This window comes from Lissotriton helveticus, chromosome 8 (genome assembly GCF_964261635.1).
Source record: "Lissotriton helveticus chromosome 8, aLisHel1.1, whole genome shotgun sequence".
NCBI classification, from domain to species: domain Eukaryota; kingdom Metazoa; phylum Chordata; class Amphibia; order Caudata; family Salamandridae; genus Lissotriton; species Lissotriton helveticus.
The window spans coordinates 1,541,677,134-1,541,694,794 of NC_136069.1; the positions used below are offsets into that span (position 1 = coordinate 1,541,677,134).

General features: G+C 43.0%; 24 non-coding genes across 24 annotated transcripts; all 24 read left to right on the top strand.

Moving 5' to 3' along the window:
• Window positions 1-448: 448 nt before the first annotated feature.
• Window positions 449-531, top strand: TRNAL-UAG (transfer RNA leucine (anticodon UAG)). Its single transcript has one exon. It is a non-coding gene; the product is annotated as a tRNA-Leu (tRNA).
• Window positions 532-1,163: 632 nt separating this feature from the next.
• TRNAL-CAG (transfer RNA leucine (anticodon CAG)) lies at window positions 1,164-1,246 on the top strand. Its single transcript has one exon. It is a non-coding gene; the product is annotated as a tRNA-Leu (tRNA).
• A 189-nt stretch (window positions 1,247-1,435) lies between these two features.
• TRNAL-AAG (transfer RNA leucine (anticodon AAG)) lies at window positions 1,436-1,518 on the top strand. The gene has a single exon. It is a non-coding gene; the product is annotated as a tRNA-Leu (tRNA).
• A 1,026-nt stretch (window positions 1,519-2,544) lies between these two features.
• Window positions 2,545-2,627, top strand: TRNAL-UAG (transfer RNA leucine (anticodon UAG)). Its single transcript has one exon. It is a non-coding gene; the product is annotated as a tRNA-Leu (tRNA).
• Window positions 2,628-3,259: 632 nt separating this feature from the next.
• Window positions 3,260-3,342, top strand: TRNAL-CAG (transfer RNA leucine (anticodon CAG)). The gene has a single exon. It is a non-coding gene; the product is annotated as a tRNA-Leu (tRNA).
• Window positions 3,343-3,531: 189 nt separating this feature from the next.
• Window positions 3,532-3,614, top strand: TRNAL-AAG (transfer RNA leucine (anticodon AAG)). Its single transcript has one exon. It is a non-coding gene; the product is annotated as a tRNA-Leu (tRNA).
• A 1,026-nt stretch (window positions 3,615-4,640) lies between these two features.
• On the top strand, window positions 4,641-4,723 carry TRNAL-UAG (transfer RNA leucine (anticodon UAG)). The gene has a single exon. It is a non-coding gene; the product is annotated as a tRNA-Leu (tRNA).
• A 632-nt stretch (window positions 4,724-5,355) lies between these two features.
• On the top strand, window positions 5,356-5,438 carry TRNAL-CAG (transfer RNA leucine (anticodon CAG)). The gene has a single exon. It is a non-coding gene; the product is annotated as a tRNA-Leu (tRNA).
• A 189-nt stretch (window positions 5,439-5,627) lies between these two features.
• On the top strand, window positions 5,628-5,710 carry TRNAL-AAG (transfer RNA leucine (anticodon AAG)). Its single transcript has one exon. It is a non-coding gene; the product is annotated as a tRNA-Leu (tRNA).
• Window positions 5,711-6,736: 1,026 nt separating this feature from the next.
• Window positions 6,737-6,819, top strand: TRNAL-UAG (transfer RNA leucine (anticodon UAG)). The gene has a single exon. It is a non-coding gene; the product is annotated as a tRNA-Leu (tRNA).
• A 632-nt stretch (window positions 6,820-7,451) lies between these two features.
• Window positions 7,452-7,534, top strand: TRNAL-CAG (transfer RNA leucine (anticodon CAG)). The gene has a single exon. It is a non-coding gene; the product is annotated as a tRNA-Leu (tRNA).
• Window positions 7,535-7,723: 189 nt separating this feature from the next.
• On the top strand, window positions 7,724-7,806 carry TRNAL-AAG (transfer RNA leucine (anticodon AAG)). Its single transcript has one exon. It is a non-coding gene; the product is annotated as a tRNA-Leu (tRNA).
• Window positions 7,807-8,832: 1,026 nt separating this feature from the next.
• Window positions 8,833-8,915, top strand: TRNAL-UAG (transfer RNA leucine (anticodon UAG)). Its single transcript has one exon. It is a non-coding gene; the product is annotated as a tRNA-Leu (tRNA).
• A 632-nt stretch (window positions 8,916-9,547) lies between these two features.
• Window positions 9,548-9,630, top strand: TRNAL-CAG (transfer RNA leucine (anticodon CAG)). The gene has a single exon. It is a non-coding gene; the product is annotated as a tRNA-Leu (tRNA).
• A 189-nt stretch (window positions 9,631-9,819) lies between these two features.
• On the top strand, window positions 9,820-9,902 carry TRNAL-AAG (transfer RNA leucine (anticodon AAG)). Its single transcript has one exon. It is a non-coding gene; the product is annotated as a tRNA-Leu (tRNA).
• A 1,026-nt stretch (window positions 9,903-10,928) lies between these two features.
• TRNAL-UAG (transfer RNA leucine (anticodon UAG)) lies at window positions 10,929-11,011 on the top strand. Its single transcript has one exon. It is a non-coding gene; the product is annotated as a tRNA-Leu (tRNA).
• Window positions 11,012-11,643: 632 nt separating this feature from the next.
• Window positions 11,644-11,726, top strand: TRNAL-CAG (transfer RNA leucine (anticodon CAG)). Its single transcript has one exon. It is a non-coding gene; the product is annotated as a tRNA-Leu (tRNA).
• Window positions 11,727-11,915: 189 nt separating this feature from the next.
• TRNAL-AAG (transfer RNA leucine (anticodon AAG)) lies at window positions 11,916-11,998 on the top strand. The gene has a single exon. It is a non-coding gene; the product is annotated as a tRNA-Leu (tRNA).
• Window positions 11,999-13,739: 1,741 nt separating this feature from the next.
• TRNAL-CAG (transfer RNA leucine (anticodon CAG)) lies at window positions 13,740-13,822 on the top strand. Its single transcript has one exon. It is a non-coding gene; the product is annotated as a tRNA-Leu (tRNA).
• Window positions 13,823-14,011: 189 nt separating this feature from the next.
• TRNAL-AAG (transfer RNA leucine (anticodon AAG)) lies at window positions 14,012-14,094 on the top strand. Its single transcript has one exon. It is a non-coding gene; the product is annotated as a tRNA-Leu (tRNA).
• A 1,026-nt stretch (window positions 14,095-15,120) lies between these two features.
• Window positions 15,121-15,203, top strand: TRNAL-UAG (transfer RNA leucine (anticodon UAG)). Its single transcript has one exon. It is a non-coding gene; the product is annotated as a tRNA-Leu (tRNA).
• Window positions 15,204-15,835: 632 nt separating this feature from the next.
• On the top strand, window positions 15,836-15,918 carry TRNAL-CAG (transfer RNA leucine (anticodon CAG)). Its single transcript has one exon. It is a non-coding gene; the product is annotated as a tRNA-Leu (tRNA).
• A 189-nt stretch (window positions 15,919-16,107) lies between these two features.
• On the top strand, window positions 16,108-16,190 carry TRNAL-AAG (transfer RNA leucine (anticodon AAG)). Its single transcript has one exon. It is a non-coding gene; the product is annotated as a tRNA-Leu (tRNA).
• Window positions 16,191-17,216: 1,026 nt separating this feature from the next.
• Window positions 17,217-17,299, top strand: TRNAL-UAG (transfer RNA leucine (anticodon UAG)). The gene has a single exon. It is a non-coding gene; the product is annotated as a tRNA-Leu (tRNA).
• Window positions 17,300-17,661: the final 362 nt, after the last annotated feature.

A 17,661-nucleotide genomic window follows, 5' to 3' on the forward strand; every position in this document is an offset into this window, starting at 1 on the left:
TAGAGAGCAAAAGAATGGATGTGCTCAGACGTTCCTTGCTAGGGACAGTTGATCTGAAACAAGGCCTGCTCTCTTGTTTCCAGCAAGGAACTAGAAATTCTGCATGAATCTGCAAGGCACATTGACAGCATAAATTTGCATAAACTGCCCCACCTTCTGCCTTCCTACTTCCTGAGCAGTAGTTGTTTGTGTATAAAGAGAGAGGTCGCAGGCAAGGTAATTTTGTGAGTAGGATACAGAACCCTAAATAGCTGGTGAGAGGTATAAGTTATTCTAAAAGCATAAAAACAGTACACCTGTGAAATGAAATGCTTTCATATGTGATCTTCTGTGTTTATTGTCCTGTGCAAAAAGTTGCACCTTGTGTTTGAAGGTTGAAATTATTTCAAGCTTGCATGGACGCAGAAATTTCTGAGTGACTTCTATACATTTCTTAGGACTCTCCACTGTCAGGATGGCCGAGTGGTCTAAGGCGCTGTGTTTAGGCCGCAGTCTCCTCTGGAGGCGTGGGTTCGAATCCCACTTCTGACATGACTTTTGGAGATATAATCTTCTTCATCAGGATAACATCTGATGGAAGTTGCATCTGTTCGTCTTCACCTGGGACGTTATTCCGTCCTCGTCTAGTCAAGAGAGCTTGGGTTTCTCATATATTTCTGTTGTACAAAATCTTGCTGATAAAGTGCAATCCTTACCAAATGAGCTTAGGACCCATGTAAGAGCTCATCTAGAAGAGTCATGCTCTTGTATTCCCTGGCCAGACAGGCCATGCAAATTTGGAAGAATGCCAAGCACCTGGTAGACAGCTGTACTCCAGCACACTTACAGCAATGTCCTCAGGGCTGTGATCAGGGGCTGCTTAGATTTGCGTATTCCACCCTATGTTGTGACATTGAGCTCCCTTGTTGAATTTGCTTTAGTCAGCCAAGATGTGGCTGTTGACTCAATTTCAAAGCAGCTTTGGGCCGTTCAAGTGGCTGGTGAATAGCACTTTCTCTTTGTACGCTTTAAAGGTCTAAAGAGTTCTTCATAGGTACTGCTCTGTATGGATTGTTCAAAGATCTGTTGGAAATGCTTATAATGGGATAAATAAATTGAGGGCATGCCTTTTCGGTACCAAACTTGCATGGCTGTCTGGCTTGTGGAATGTGCTGCAAATGCAAGTCAGGATGGCCGAGTGGTCTAAGGCGCTGCGTTCAGGTCGCAGTCTCTTCTGGAGGCGTGGGTTCAAATACCACTTCTGACAAACCTGTGTTTAATCTTCTTTTTTCTTGAGGGAGAAAATCAGATCATTTCCCTCACATGGGCTTATATGGTTGTCTTTTTGGAAAAGTGCAGTGAGTTTTTTTCTTGCTATAGCCACTTATGGCCTAAGATGTGTGTTTTTTTTGTTCACACTATCTTTCTCACTATGTAGATGGACAAGCAACATGTGGTCAGGATGGCCGAGTGGTCTAAGGCGCTGCGTTAAGGCCGCAGTCTCTCCTGGAGGCGTGGGTTCGAATCCCACTTCTGACAAAACTTTAAGTCCATTTTGTCACTGCGTTCCTTCAGAATCTCAGCTAAAAATTGGCAGTGCATATAATATCTGAATAAGTACCAAACTTCAGTTTCAACTGCAAATGAATTTGCCCAATTCTGTCTTCAAGCTCGTATAATATTCTTCTAGCACTAGTGGTGTTTTATGTGTTTTTTGGGGGGTGCCTAAAAAATCCCTTTTATTGAAGAAATGGCTTACATTCAGTCTTGTGATATTTTTGGTTTCCAATAAGTAGATTTTTAATTTTATGTAACCTCATTTTCTAATGATCCATTCAAGAGATGTTTCCACTATGAAATGAAGAGCAAGGGGAAAGAGCACAAATGATAGAGCCAGTGAGTGAGATGGGGTGTTGAGGAAGGAGAGAATGAAACAAAGACAGAGTGAGTGAACGGCAGGTAGGCATAGAAGAGGAGACTAGAAGTGAAGGTGACTTGCTTTTCCCTGCTCTTGACCTCCCACCCATCTCAAACCAATCACAAACATACCTTCTATGCAACGTTGGTATGCAGAACTTCACTCCTCAGCCAGTGAGGGTGAGTCCCAAGCCAGGGGCTAGAGAGCAAAAGAATGGATGTGCTCAGACGTTCCTTGCTAGGGACAGTTGATCTGAAACAAGGCCTGCTCTCTTGTTTCCAGCAAGGAACTAGAAATTCTGCATGAATCTGCAAGGCACATTGACAGCATAAATGTGCATAAACTGCCCCACCTTCTGCCTTCCTACTTCCTGAGCAGTAGTTGTTTGTGTATAAAGAGAGAGGTCGCAGGCAAGGTAATTTTGTGAGTAGGATACAGAACCCTAAATAGCTGGTGAGAGGTATAAGTTATTCTAAAAGCATAAAAACAGTACACCTGTGAAATGAAATGCTTTCATATGTGATCTTCTGTGTTTATTGTCCTGTGCAAAAAGTTGCACCTTGTGTTTGAAGGTTGAAATTATTTCAAGCTTGCATGGACACAGAAATTTCTGAGTGACTTTTATACATTTCTTAGGACTCTCCACTGTCAGGATGGCCGAGTGGTCTAAGGCACTGTGTTTAGGCCGCAGTCTCCTCTGGAGGCGTGGGTTCGAATCCCACTTCTGACATGACTTTTGGAGATATAATCTTCTTCATCAGGATAACATCTGATGGAAGTTGCATCTGTTCGTCTTCACCTGGGACGTTATTCTGTCCTCGTCTAGTCAAGAGAGCTTGGGTTTCTCATATATTTCTGTTGTACAAAGTCTTGCTGATAAAGTGCAATCCTTACCAAATGAGCTTAGGACCCATGTAAGAGCTCATCTAGAAGAGTCGTGCTCTTGTATTCCCTGGCCAGACAGGCCATGCAAATTTGGAAGAATGCCAAGCACCTGGTAGACAGCTGTACTCCAGCACACTTACAGCAATGTCCTCAGGGCTGTGATCAGGGGCTGCTTAGATTTGCGTATTCCACCCTATGTTGTGACATTGAGCTCCCTTGTTGAATTTGCTTTAGTCAGCCAAGATGTGGCTGTTGACTCAATTTCAAAGCAGCTTTGGGCCGTTCAAGTGGCTGGTGAATAGCACTTTCTCTTTGTACGCTTTAAAGGTCTAAAGAGTTCTTCATAGGTACTGCTCTGTATGGATTGTTCAAAGATCTGTTGGAAATGCTTATAATGGGATAAATAAATTGAGGGCATGCCTTTTCGGTACCAAACTTGCATGGCTGTCTGGCTTGTGGAAGGTGCTGCAAATGCAAGTCAGGATGGCCGAGTGGTCTAAGGCGCTGTGTTCAGGTCGCAGTCTCTTCTGGAGGCGTGGGTTCAAATCCCACTTCTGACAAACCTGTGTTTAATCTTCTTTTTTCTTGAGGGAGAAAATCAGATCATTTCCCTCACATGGGCTTATATGGTTGTCTTTTTGGAAAAGTGCAGTGAGTTTTTTTCTTGCTATAGCCACTTATGGCCTAAGATGTGTGTTTTTTTTGTTCACACTATCTTTCTCACTATGTAGATGGACAAGCAACATGTGGTCAAGATGGCCGAGTGGTCTAAGGCGCTGCGTTAAGGCCGCAGTCTCTCCTGGAGGCGTGGGTTCGATTCCCACTTCTGACAAAACTTTAAGTCCATTTTGTCACTGCGTTCCTTCAGAATCTCAGCTAAAAATTGGCAGTGCATATAATATCTGAATAAGTACCAAACTTCAGTTTCAACTGCAAATGAATTTGCCCAATTCTGTCTTCAAGCTCGTATAATATTCTTCTAGCACTAGTGGTGTTTTATGTGTTTTTTGGGGGGTGCCTAAAAAATCCCTTTTATTGAAGAAATGGCTTACATTCAGTCTTGTGATATTTTTGGTTTCCAATAAGTAGATTTTTAATTTTATGTAACCTCATTTTCTAATGATCCATTCAAGAGATGTTTCCACTATGAAATGAAGAGCAAGGGGAAAGAGCACAAATGATAGAGCCAGTGAGTGAGATGGGGTGTTGAGGAAGGAGAGAATGAAACAAAGACAGAGTGAGTGAACGGCAGGTAGGCATAGAAGAGGAGACTAGAAGTGAAGGTGACTTGCTTTTCCCTGCTCTTGACCTCCCACCCATCTCAAACCAATCACAAACATACCTTCTATGCAACGTTGGTATGCAGAACTTCACTCCTCAGCCAGTGAGGGTGAGTCCCAAGCCAGGGGCTAGAGAGCAAAAGAATGGATGTGCTCAGACGTTCCTTGCTAGGGACAGTTGATCTGAAACAAGGCCTGCTCTCTTGTTTCCAGCAAGGAACTAGAAATTCTGCATGAATCTGCAAGGCACATTGACAGCATAAATGTGCATAAACTGCCCCACCTTCTGCCTTCCTACTTCCTGAGCAGTAGTTGTTTGTGTATAAAGAGAGAGGTCGCAGGCAAGGTAATTTTGTGAGTAGGATACAGAACCCTAAATAGCTGGTGAGAGGTATAAGTTATTCTAAAAGCATAAAAACAGTACACCTGTGAAATGAAATGCTTTCATATGTGATCTTCTGTGTTTATTGTCCTGTGCAAAAAGTTGCACCTTGTGTTTGAAGGTTGAAATTATTTCAAGCTTGCATGGACACAGAAATTTCTGAGTGACTTTTATACATTTCTTAGGACTCTCCACTGTCAGGATGGCCGAGTGGTCTAAGGCACTGTGTTTAGGCCGCAGTCTCCTCTGGAGGCGTGGGTTCGAATCCCACTTCTGACATGACTTTTGGAGATATAATCTTCTTCATCAGGATAACATCTGATGGAAGTTGCATCTGTTCGTCTTCACCTGGGACGTTATTCCGTCCTCGTCTAGTCAAGAGAGCTTGGGTTTCTCATATATTTCTGTTATACAAAGTCTTGCTGATAAAGTGCAATCCTTACCAAATGAGCTTAGGACCCATGTAAGAGCTCATCTAGAAGAGTCATGCTCTTGTATTCCCTGGCCAGACAGGCCATGCAAATTTGGAAGAATGCCAAGCACCTGGTAGACAGCTGTACTCCAGCACACTTACAGCAATGTCCTCAGGGCTGTGATCAGGGGCTGCTTAGATTTGCGTATTCCACCCTATGTTGTGACATTGAGCTCCCTTGTTGAATTTGCTTTAGTCAGCCAAGATGTGGCTGTTGACTCAATTTCAAAGCAGCTTTGGGCCGTTCAAGTGGCTGGTGAATAGCACTTTCTCTTTGTACGCTTTAAAGGTCTAAAGAGTTCTTCATAGGTACTGCTCTGTATGGATTGTTCAAAGATCTGTTGGAAATGCTTATAATGGGATAAATAAATTGAGGGCATGCCTTTTCGGTACCAAACTTGCATGGCTGTCTGGCTTGTGGAAGGTGCTGCAAATGCAAGTCAGGATGGCCGAGTGGTCTAAGGCGCTGTGTTCAGGTCGCAGTCTCTTCTGGAGGCGTGGGTTCAAATCCCACTTCTGACAAACCTGTGTTTAATCTTCTTTTTTCTTGAGGGAGAAAATCAGATCATTTCCCTCACATGGGCTTATATGGTTGTCTTTTTGGAAAAGTGCAGTGAGTTTTTTTCTTGCTATAGCCACTTATGGCCTAAGATGTGTGTTTTTTTTGTTCACACTATCTTTCTCACTATGTAGATGGACAAGCAACATGTGGTCAGGATGGCCGAGTGGTCTAAGGCGCTGCGTTAAGGCCGCAGTCTCTCCTGGAGGCGTGGGTTCGAATCCCACTTCTGACAAAACTTTAAGTCCATTTTGTCACTGCGTTCCTTCAGAATCTCAGCTAAAAATTGGCAGTGCATATAATATCTGAATAAGTACCAAACTTCAGTTTCAACTGCAAATGAATTTGCCCAATTCTGTCTTCAAGCTCGTATAATATTCTTCTAGCACTAGTGGTGTTTTATGTGTTTTTTGGGGGGTGCCTAAAAAATCCCTTTTATTGAAGAAATGGCTTACATTCAGTCTTGTGATATTTTTGGTTTCCAATAAGTAGATTTTTAATTTTATGTAACCTCATTTTCTAATGATCCATTCAAGAGATGTTTCCACTATGAAATGAAGAGCAAGGGGAAAGAGCACAAATGATAGAGCCAGTGAGTGAGATGGGGTGTTGAGGAAGGAGAGAATGAAACAAAGACAGAGTGAGTGAACGGCAGGTAGGCATAGAAGAGGAGACTAGAAGTGAAGGTGACTTGCTTTTCCCTGCTCTTGACCTCCCACCCATCTCAAACCAATCACAAACATACCTTCTATGCAACGTTGGTATGCAGAACTTCACTCCTCAGCCAGTGAGGGTGAGTCCCAAGCCAGGGGCTAGAGAGCAAAAGAATGGATGTGCTCAGACGTTCCTTGCTAGGGAGAGTTGATCTGAAACAAGGCCTGCTCTCTTGTTTCAAGCAAGGATCTAGAAATTCTGCATGAATCTGCAAGGCACATTGACAGCATAAATTTGCATAAACTGCCCCACCTTCTGCCTTCCTACTTCCTGAGCAATAGTTGTTTGTGTATAAAGAGAGAGGTCGCAGGCAAGATAATTTTGTGAGTAGGATACAGAACCCTAAATAGCTGGTGAGAGGTATAAGTTATTCTAAAAGCATAAAAACAGTACACCTGTGAAATGAAATGCTTTCATATGTGATCTTCTGTGTTTATTGTCCTGTGCAAAAAGTTGCACCTTGTGTTTGAAGGTTGAAATTATTTCAAGCTTGCATGGACGCAGAAATTTCTGAGTGACTTTTATACATTTCTTAGGACTCTTCACTGTCAGGATGGCCGAGTGGTCTAAGGCGCTGTGTTTAGGCTGCAGTCTCCTCTGGAGGCGTGGGTTCGAATCCCACTTCTGAAATGACTTTTGGAGATATAATCTTCTTCATCAGGATAACATCTGATGGAAGTTGCATCTCTTCGTCTTCACCTGGGACGTTATTCCGTCCTCGTCTAGTCAAGAGAGCTTGGGTTTCTCATATATTTCTGTTTTACAAAGTCTTGCTGATAAAGTGCAATCCTTACCAAATGAGCTTAGGACCCATGTAAGAGCTCATCTAGAAGAGTCATGCTCTTGTATTCCCTGGCCAGACAGGCCATGCAAATTTGGAAGAATGCCAAGCACCTGGTAGACAGCTGTACTCCAGCACACTTACAGCAATGTCCTCAGGGCTGTGATCAGGGGCTGCTTAGATTTGTGTATTCCACCCTATGTTGTGACATTGAGCTCCCTTGTTGAATTTGCTTTAGTCAGCCAAGATGTGGCTGTTGACTCAATTTCAAAGCAGCTTTGGGCCGTTCAAGTGGCTGGTGAATAGCACTTTCTCTTTGTACTCATTAAAGGTCTAAAGAGTTCTTCATAGGTACTGCTCTGTATGGATTGTTCAAAGATCTGTTGGAAATGCTTATAATGGGATAAATAAATTGAGGGCATGCCTTTTCGGTACCAAACTTGCATGGCTGTCTGGCTTGTGAAAGGTGCTGAAAATGCAAGTCAGGATGGCCGAGTGGTCTAAGGCGCTGCGTTCAGGTCGCAGTCTCTTCTGGAGGTGTGGGTTCAAATCCCACTTCTGACAAACCTGTGTTTAATCTTCTTTTTTCTTGAGGGAGAAAATCAGATCATTTCCCTCACATGGGCTTATATGGTTGTCTTTTTGGAAAAGTGCAGTGAGTTTTTTTCTTGCTATAGCCACTCATGGCCTAAGATGTGTGTTGTTTTTGTTCACACTATCTTTCTCACTATGTAGATGAACAAGCAACTTGTGGTCAGGATGGCCGAGTGGTCTAAGGCACTGCATTAAGGCCGCAGTCTCTCCTGGAGGCGTGGGTTCGAATCCCACTTCTGACAAAACTTTAAGTCCATTTTGTCTCTGCGTTCCTTCAGAATCTCAGCTAAAAATTGGCAGTGCATATAATATCTGAATAAGTACCAAACTTCAGTTTCAACTGCAAATGAATTTGCCCAATTCTGTCTTCAAGCTCGTATAATATTCTTCTAGCACTAGTGGTGTTTTATGTGTTTTTTGGGGGGTGCCTAAAAAATCCCTTTTATTGAAGAAATGGCTTACATTCAGTCTTGTGATATTTTTGGTTTCCAATAAGTAGATTTTTAATTTTATGTAACCTCATTTTCTAATGATCCATTCAAGAGATGTTTCCACTATGAAATGAAGAGCAAGGGGAAAGAGCACAAATGATAGAGCCAGTGAGTGAGATGGGGTGTTGAGGAAGGAGAGAATGAAACAAAGACAGAGTGAGTGAACGGCAGGTAGGCATAGAAGAGGAGACTAGAAGGGAAGGTGACTTGCTTTTCCCTGCTCTTGACCTCCCACCCATCTCAAACCAATCACAAACATACCTTCTATTCAACGTTGGTATGCAGAACTTCACTCCTCAGCCAGTGAGGGTGAGTCCCAAGCCAGGGGCTAGAGAGCAAAAGAATGGATGTGCTCAGACGTTCCTTGCTAGGGACAGTTGATCTGAAACAAGGCCTGCTCTCTTGTTTCCAGCAAGGAACTAGAAATTCTGCATGAATCTGCAAGGCACAATGACAGCATAAATTTGCATAAACTGCCCCACCTTCTGCCTTCCTACTTCCTGAGCAGTAGTTGTTTGTGTATAAAGAGAGAGGTCGCAGGCAAGGTAATTTTGTGAGTAGGATACAGAACCCTAAATAGCTGGTGAGAGGTATAAGTTATTCTAAAAGCATAAAAACACTACACCTGTGAAATGAAATGCTTTCATATGTGATCTTCTGTGTTTATTGTCCTGTGCAAAAAGTTGCACCTTGTGTTTGAAGGTTGAAATTATTTCAAGCTTGCATGGACGCAGAAATTTCTGAGTGACTTTTATACATTTCTTAGGACTCTCCACTGTCAGGATGGCCGAGTGGTCTAAGGCGCTGTGTTTAGGCCGCAGTCTCCTCTGGAGGCGTGGGTTTGAATCCCACTTCTGACATGACTTTTGGAGATATAATCTTCTTCATCAGGATAACATCTGATGGAAGTTGCATCTGTTCGTCTTCACCTGGGACGTTATTCCGTCCTCGTCTAGTCAAGAGAGCTTGGGTTTCTCATATATTTCTGTTGTACAAAATCTTGCTGATAAAGTGCAATCCTTACCAAATGAGCTTAGGACCCATGTAAGAGCTCATCTAGAAGAGTCATGCTCTTGTATTCCCTGGCCAGACAGGCCATGCAAATTTGGAAGAATGCCAAGCACCTGGTAGACAGCTGTACTCCAGCACACTTACAGCAATGTCCTCAGGGCTGTGATCAGGGGCTGCTTAGATTTGCGTATTCCACCCTATGTTGTGACATTGAGCTCCCTTGTTGAATTTGCTTTAGTCAGCCAAGATGTGGCTGTTGACTCAATTTCAAAGCAGCTTTGGGCCGTTCAAGTGGCTGGTGAATAGCACTTTCTCTTTGTACGCTTTAAAGGTCTAAAGAGTTCTTCATAGGTACTGCTCTGTATGGATTGTTCAAAGATCTGTTGGAAATGCTTATAATGGGATAAATAAATTGAGGGCATGCCTTTTCGGTACCAAACTTGCATGGCTGTCTGGCTTGTGGAATGTGCTGCAAATGCAAGTCAGGATGGCCGAGTGGTCTAAGGCGCTGCGTTCAGGTCGCAGTCTCTTCTGGAGGCGTGGGTTCAAATACCACTTCTGACAAACCTGTGTTTAATCTTCTTTTTTCTTGAGGGAGAAAATCAGATCATTTCCCTCACATGGGCTTATATGGTTGTCTTTTTGGAAAAGTGCAGTGAGTTTTTTTCTTGCTATAGCCACTTATGGCCTAAGATGTGTGTTTTTTTTGTTCACACTATCTTTCTCACTATGTAGATGGACAAGCAACATGTGGTCAGGATGGCCGAGTGGTCTAAGGCGCTGCGTTAAGGCCGCAGTCTCTCCTGGAGGCGTGGGTTCGAATCCCACTTCTGACAAAACTTTAAGTCCATTTTGTCACTGCGTTCCTTCAGAATCTCAGCTAAAAATTGGCAGTGCATATAATATCTGAATAAGTACCAAACTTCAGTTTCAACTGCAAATGAATTTGCCCAATTCTGTCTTCAAGCTCGTATAATATTCTTCTAGCACTAGTGGTGTTTTATGTGTTTTTTGGGGGGTGCCTAAAAAATCCCTTTTATTGAAGAAATGGCTTACATTCAGTCTTGTGATATTTTTGGTTTCCAATAAGTAGATTTTTAATTTTATGTAACCTCATTTTCTAATGATCCATTCAAGAGATGTTTCCACTATGAAATGAAGAGCAAGGGGAAAGAGCACAAATGATAGAGCCAGTGAGTGAGATGGGGTGTTGAGGAAGGAGAGAATGAAACAAAGACAGAGTGAGTGAACGGCAGGTAGGCATAGAAGAGGAGACTAGAAGTGAAGGTGACTTGCTTTTCCCTGCTCTTGACCTCCCACCCATCTCAAACCAATCACAAACATACCTTCTATGCAACGTTGGTATGCAGAACTTCACTCCTCAGCCAGTGAGGGTGAGTCCCAAGCCAGGGGCTAGAGAGCAAAAGAATGGATGTGCTCAGACGTTCCTTGCTAGGGACAGTTGATCTGAAACAAGGCCTGCTCTCTTGTTTCCAGCAAGGAACTAGAAATTCTGCATGAATCTGCAAGGCACATTGACAGCATAAATGTGCATAAACTGCCCCACCTTCTGCCTTCCTACTTCCTGAGCAGTAGTTGTTTGTGTATAAAGAGAGAGGTCGCAGGCAAGGTAATTTTGTGAGTAGGATACAGAACCCTAAATAGCTGGTGAGAGGTATAAGTTATTCTAAAAGCATAAAAACAGTACACCTGTGAAATGAAATGCTTTCATATGTGATCTTCTGTGTTTATTGTCCTGTGCAAAAAGTTGCACCTTGTGTTTGAAGCTTGAAATTATTTCAAGCTTGCATGGACACAGAAATTTCTGAGTGACTTTTATACATTTCTTAGGACTCTCCACTGTCAGGATGGCCGAGTGGTCTAAGGCACTGTGTTTAGGCCGCAGTCTCCTCTGGAGGCGTGGGTTCGAATCCCACTTCTGACATGACTTTTGGAGATATAATCTTCTTCATCAGGATAACATCTGATGGAAGTTGCATCTGTTCGTCTTCACCTGGGACGTTATTCCGTCCTCGTCTAGTCAAGAGAGCTTGGGTTTCTCATATATTTCTGTTGTACAAAGTCTTGCTGATAAAGTGCAATCCTTACCAAATGAGCTTAGGACCCATGTAAGAGCTCATCTAGAAGAGTCATGCTCTTGTATTCCCTGGCCAGACAGGCCATGCAAATTTGGAAGAATGCCAAGCACCTGGTAGACAGCTGTACTCCAGCACACTTACAGCAATGTCCTCAGGGCTGTGATCAGGGGCTGCTTAGATTTGCGTATTCCACCCTATGTTGTGACATTGAGCTCCCTTGTTGAATTTGCTTTAGTCAGCCAAGATGTGGCTGTTGACTCAATTTCAAAGCAGCTTTGGGCCGTTCAAGTGGCTGGTGAATAGCACTTTCTCTTTGTACGCTTTAAAGGTCTAAAGAGTTCTTCATAGGTACTGCTCTGTATGGATTGTTCAAAGATCTGTTGGAAATGCTTATAATGGGATAAATAAATTGAGGGCATGCCTTTTCGGTACCAAACTTGCATGGCTGTCTGGCTTGTGGAAGGTGCTGCAAATGCAAGTCAGGATTGCCGAGTGGTCTAAGGCGCTGTGTTCAGGTCGCAGTCTCTTCTGGAGGCGTGGGTTCAAATCCCACTTCTGACAAACCTGTGTTTAATCTTCTTTTTTCTTGAGGGAGAAAATCAGATCATTTCCCTCACATGGGCTTATATGGTTGTCTTTTTGGAAAAGTGCAGTGAGTTTTTTTCTTGCTATAGCCACTTATGGCCTAAGATGTGTGTTTTTTTTGTTCACACTATCTTTCTCACTATGTAGATGGACAAGCAACATGTGGTCAGGATGGCCGAGTGGTCTAAGGCGCTGCGTTAAGGCCGCAGTCTCTCCTGGAGGCGTGGGTTCGAATCCCACTTCTGACAAAACTTTAAGTCCATTTTGTCACTGCGTTCCTTCAGAATCTCAGCTAAAAATTGGCAGTGCATATAATATCTGAATAAGTACCAAACTTCAGTTTCAACTGCAAATGAATTTGCCCAATTCTGTCTTCAAGCTCGTATAATATTCTTCTAGCACTAGTGGTGTTTTATGTGTTTTTTGGGGGGTGCCTAAAAAATCCCTTTTATTGAAGAAATGGCTTACATTCAGTCTTGTGATATTTTTGGTTTCCAATAAGTAGATTTTTAATTTTATGTAACCTCATTTTCTAATGATCCATTCAAGAGATGTTTCCACTATGAAATGAAGAGCAAGGGGAAAGAGCACAAATGATAGAGCCAGTGAGTGAGATGGGGTGTTGAGGAAGGAGAGAATGAAACAAAGACAGAGTGAGTGAACGGCAGGTAGGCATAGAAGAGGAGACTAGAAGTGAAGGTGACTTGCTTTTCCCTGCTCTTGACCTCCCACCCATCTCAAACCAATCACAAACATACCTTCTATGCAACGTTGGTATGCAGAACTTCACTCCTCAGCCAGTGAGGGTGAGTCCCAAGCCAGGGGCTAGAGAGCAAAAGAATGGATGTGCTCAGACGTTCCTTGCTAGGGACAGTTGATCTGAAACAAGGCCTGCTCTCTTGTTTCAAGCAAGGATCTAGAAATTCTGCATGAATCTGCAAGGCACATTGACAGCATAAATTTGCATAAACTGCCCCACCTTCTGCCTTCCTACTTCCTGAGCAATAGTTGTTTGTGTATAAAGAGAGAGGTCGCAGGCAAGATAATTTTGTGAGTAGGATACAGAACCCTAAATAGCTGGTGAGAGGTATAAGTTATTCTAAAAGCATAAAAACAGTACACCTGTGAAATGAAATGCTTTCATATGTGATCTTCTGTGTTTATTGTCCTGTGCAAAAAGTTGCACCTTGTGTTTGAAGGTTGAAATTATTTCAAGCTTGCATGGACGCAGAAATTTCTGAGTGACTTTTATACATTTCTTAGGACTCTTCACTGTCAGGATGGCCGAGTGGTCTAAGGCGCTGTGTTTAGGCTGCAGTCTCCTCTGAAGGCGTGGGTTCGAATCCCACTTCAGAAATGACTTTTGGAGATATAATCTTCTTCATCAGGATAACATCTGATGGAAGTTGCATCTCTTCGTCTTCACCTGGGACGTTATTCCGTCCTCGTCTAGTCAAGAGAGCTTGGGTTTCTGATATATTTCTGTTTTACAAAGTCTTGCTGATGAAGTGCAATCCTTACCAAATGAGCTTAGGACCCATGTAAGAGCTCATCTAGAAGAGTCATGCTCTTGTATTCCCTGGCCAGACAGGCCATGCAAATTTGGAAGAATGCCAAGCACCTGGTAGACAGCTGTACTCCAGCACACTTACAGCAATGTCCTCAGGGCTGTGATCAGGGGCTGCTTAGATTTGTGTATTCCACCCTATGTTGTGACATTGAGCTCCCTTGTTGAATTTGCTTTAGTCAGCCAAGATGTGGCTGTTGACTCAATTTCAAAGCAGCTTTGGGCCGTTCAAGTGGCTGGTGAATAGCACTTTCTCTTTGTACTCATTAAAGGTCTAAAGAGTTCTTCATAGGTACTGCTCTGTATGGATTGTTCAAAGATCTGTTGGAAATGCTTATAATGGGATAAATAAATTGAGGGCATGCCTTTTCGGTACCAAACTTGCATGGCTGTCTGGCTTGTGGAAGGTGCTGAAAATGCAAGTCAGGATGGCCGAGTGGTCTAAGGCGCTGCGTTCAGGTTGCAGTCTCTTCTGGAGGCGTGGGTTCAAATCCCACTTCTGACAAACCTGTGTTTAATCTTCTTTTTTCTTGAGGGAGAAAATCAGATCATTTCCCTCACATGGGCTTATATGGTTGTCTTTTTGGAAAAGTGCAGTGAGTTTTTTTCTTGCTATAGCCACTCATGGCCTAAGATGTGTGTTGTTTTTGTTCACACTATCTTTCTCACTATGTAGATGAACAAGCAACTTGTGGTCAGGATGGCCGAGTGGTCTAAGGCACTGCATTAAGGCCGCAGTCTCTCCTGGAGGCGTGGGTTCGAATCCCACTTCTGACAAAACTTTAAGTCCATTTTGTCTCTGCGTTCCTTCAGAATCTCAGCTAAAAATTGGCAGTGCATATAATATCTGAATAAGTACCAAACTTCAGTTTCAACTGCAAATGAATTTGCCCAATTCTGTCTTCAAGCTCGTATAATATTCTTCTAGCACTAGTGGTGTTTTATGTGTTTTTTGGGGGGTGCCTAAAAAATCCCTTTTATTGAAGAAATGGCTTACTTTCAGTCTTGTGATATTTTTGGTTTCCAATAAGTAGATTTTTAATTTTATGTAACCTCATTTTCTAATGATCCATTCAAGAGATGTTTCCACTATGAAATGAAGAGCAAGGGGAAAGAGCACAAATGATAGAGCCAGTGAGTGAGATGGGGTGTTGAGGAAGGAGAGAATGAAACAAAGACAGAGTGAGTGAACGGCAGGTAGGCATAGAAGAGGAGACTAGAAGGGAAGGTGACTTGCTTTTCCCTGCTCTTGACCTCCCACCCATCTCAAACCAATCACAAACATACCTTCTATTCAACGTTGGTATGCAGAACTTCACTCCTCAGCCAGTGAGGGTGAGTCCCAAGCCAGGGGCTAGAGAGCAAAAGAATGGATGTGCTCAGACGTTCCTTGCTAGGGACAGTTGATCTGAAACAAGGCCTGCTCTCTTGTTTCCAGCAAGGAACTAGAAATTCTGCATGAATCTGCAAGGCACATTGACAGCATAAATTTGCATAAACTGCCCCACCTTCTGCCTTCCTACTTCCTGAGCAGTAGTTGTTTGTGTATAAAGAGAGAGGTCGCAGGCAAGGTAATTTTGTGAGTAGGATACAGAACCCTAAATAGCTGGTGAGAGGTATAAGTTATTCTAAAAGCATAAAAACAGTACACCTGTGAAATGAAATGCTTTCATATGTGATCTTCTGTGTTTATTGTCCTGTGCAAAAAGTTGCACCTTGTGTTTGAAGGTTGAAATTATTTCAAGCTTGCATGGACGCAGAAATTTCTGAGTGACTTTTATACATTTCTTAGGACTCTCCACTGTCAGGATGGCCGAGTGGTCTAAGGCGCTGTGTTTAGGCCGCAGTCTCCTCTGGAGGCGTGGGTTCGAATCCCACTTCTGACATGACTTTTGGAGATATAATCTTCTTCATCAGGATAACATCTGATGGAAGTTGCATCTGTTCGTCTTCACCTGGGACGTTATTCCGTCCTCGTCTAGTCAAGAGAGCTTGGGTTTCTCATATATTTCTGTTGTACAAAATCTTGCTGATAAAGTGCAATCCTTACCAAATGAGCTTAGGACCCATGTAAGAGCTCATCTAGAAGAGTCATGCTCTTGTATTCCCTGGCCAGACAGGCCATGCAAATTTGGAAGAATGCCAAGCACCTGGTAGACAGCTGTACTCCAGCACACTTACAGCAATGTCCTCAGGGCTGTGATCAGGGGCTGCTTAGATTTGCGTATTCCACCCTATGTTGTGACATTGAGCTCCCTTGTTGAATTTGCTTTAGTCAGCCAAGATGTGGCTGTTGACTCAATTTCAAAGCAGCTTTGGGCCGTTCAAGTGGCTGGTGAATAGCACTTTCTCTTTGTACGCTTTAAAGGTCTAAAGAGTTCTTCATAGGTACTGCTCTGTATGGATTGTTCAAAGATCTGTTGGAAATGCTTATAATGGGATAAATAAATTGAGGGCATGCCTTTTCGGTACCAAACTTGCATGGCTGTCTGGCTTGTGGAATGTGCTGCAAATGCAAGTCAGGATGGCCGAGTGGTCTAAGGCGCTGCGTTCAGGTCGCAGTCTCTTCTGGAGGCGTGGGTTCAAATACCACTTCTGACAAACCTGTGTTTAATCTTCTTTTTTCTTGAGGGAGAAAATCAGATCATTTCCCTCACATGGGCTTATATGGTTGTCTTTTTGGAAAAGTGCAGTGAGTTTTTTTCTTGCTATAGCCACTTATGGCCTAAGATGTGTGTTTTTTTTGTTCACACTATCTTTCTCACTATGTAGATGGACAAGCAACATGTGGTCAGGATGGCCGAGTGGTCTAAGGCGCTGCGTTAAGGCCGCAGTCTCTCCTGGAGGCGTGGGTTCGAATCCCACTTCTGACAAAACTTTAAGTCCATTTTGTCACTGCGTTCCTTCAGAATCTCAGCTAAAAATTGGCAGTGCATATAATATCTGAATAAGTACCAAACTTCAGTTTCAACTGCAAATGAATTTGCCCAATTCTGACTTCAAGCTCGTATAATATTCTTCTAGCACTAGTGGTGTTTTATGTGTTTTTTGGGGGGTGCCTAAAAAATCCCTTTTATTGAAGAAATGGCTTACATTCAGTCTTGTGATATTTTTGGTTTCCAATAAGTAGATTTTTAATTTTATGTAACCTCATTTTCTAATGATCCATTCAAGAGATGTTTCCACTATGAAATGAAGAGCAAGGGGAAAGAGCACAAATGATAGAGCCAGTGAGTGAGATGGGGTGTTGAGGAAGGAGAGAATGAAACAAAGACAGAGTGAGTGAACGGCAGGTAGGCATAGAAGAGGAGACTAGAAGTGAAGGTGACTTGCTTTTCCCTGCTCTTGACCTCCCACCCATCTCAAACCAATCACAAACATACCTTCTATGCAACGTTGGTATGCAGAACTTCACTCCTCAGCCAGTGAGGGTGAGTCCCAAGCCAGGGGCTAGAGAGCAAAAGAATGGATGTGCTCAGACGTTCCTTGCTAGGGACAGTTGATCTGAAACAAGGCCTGCTCTCTTGTTTCCAGCAAGGAACTAGAAATTCTGCATGAATCTGCAAGGCACATTGACAGCATAAATGTGCATAAACTGCCCCACCTTCTGCCTTCCTACTTCCTGAGCAGTAGTTGTTTGTGTATAAAGAGAGAGGTCGCAGGCAAGGTAATTTTGTGAGTAGGATACAGAACCCTAAATAGCTGGTGAGAGGTATAAGTTATTCTAAAAGCATAAAAACAGTACACCTGTGAAATGAAATGCTTTCATATGTGATCTTCTGTGTTTATTGTCCTGTGCAAAAAGTTGCACCTTGTGTTTGAAGGTTGAAATTATTTCAAGCTTGCATGGACACAGAAATTTCTGAGTGACTTTTATACATTTCTTAGGACTCTCCACTGTCAGGATGGCCGAGTGGTCTAAGGCACTGTGTTTAGGCCGCAGTCTCCTCTGGAGGCGTGGGTTCGAATCCCACTTCTGACATGACTTTTGGAGATATAATCTTCTTCATCAGGATAACATCTGATGGAAGTTGCATCTGTTCGTCTTCACCTGGGACGTTATTCTGTCCTCGTCTAGTCAAGAGAGCTTGGGTTTCTCATATATTTCTGTTGTACAAAGTCTTGCTGATAAAGTGCAATCCTTACCAAATGAGCTTAGGACCCATGTAAGAGCTCATCTAGAAGAGTCATGCTCTTGTATTCCCTGGCCAGACAGGCCATGCAAATTTGGAAGAATGCCAAGCACCTGGTAGACAGCTGTACTCCAGCACACTTACAGCAATGTCCTCAGGGCTGTGATCAGGGGCTGCTTAGATTTGCGTATTCCACCCTATGTTGTGACAT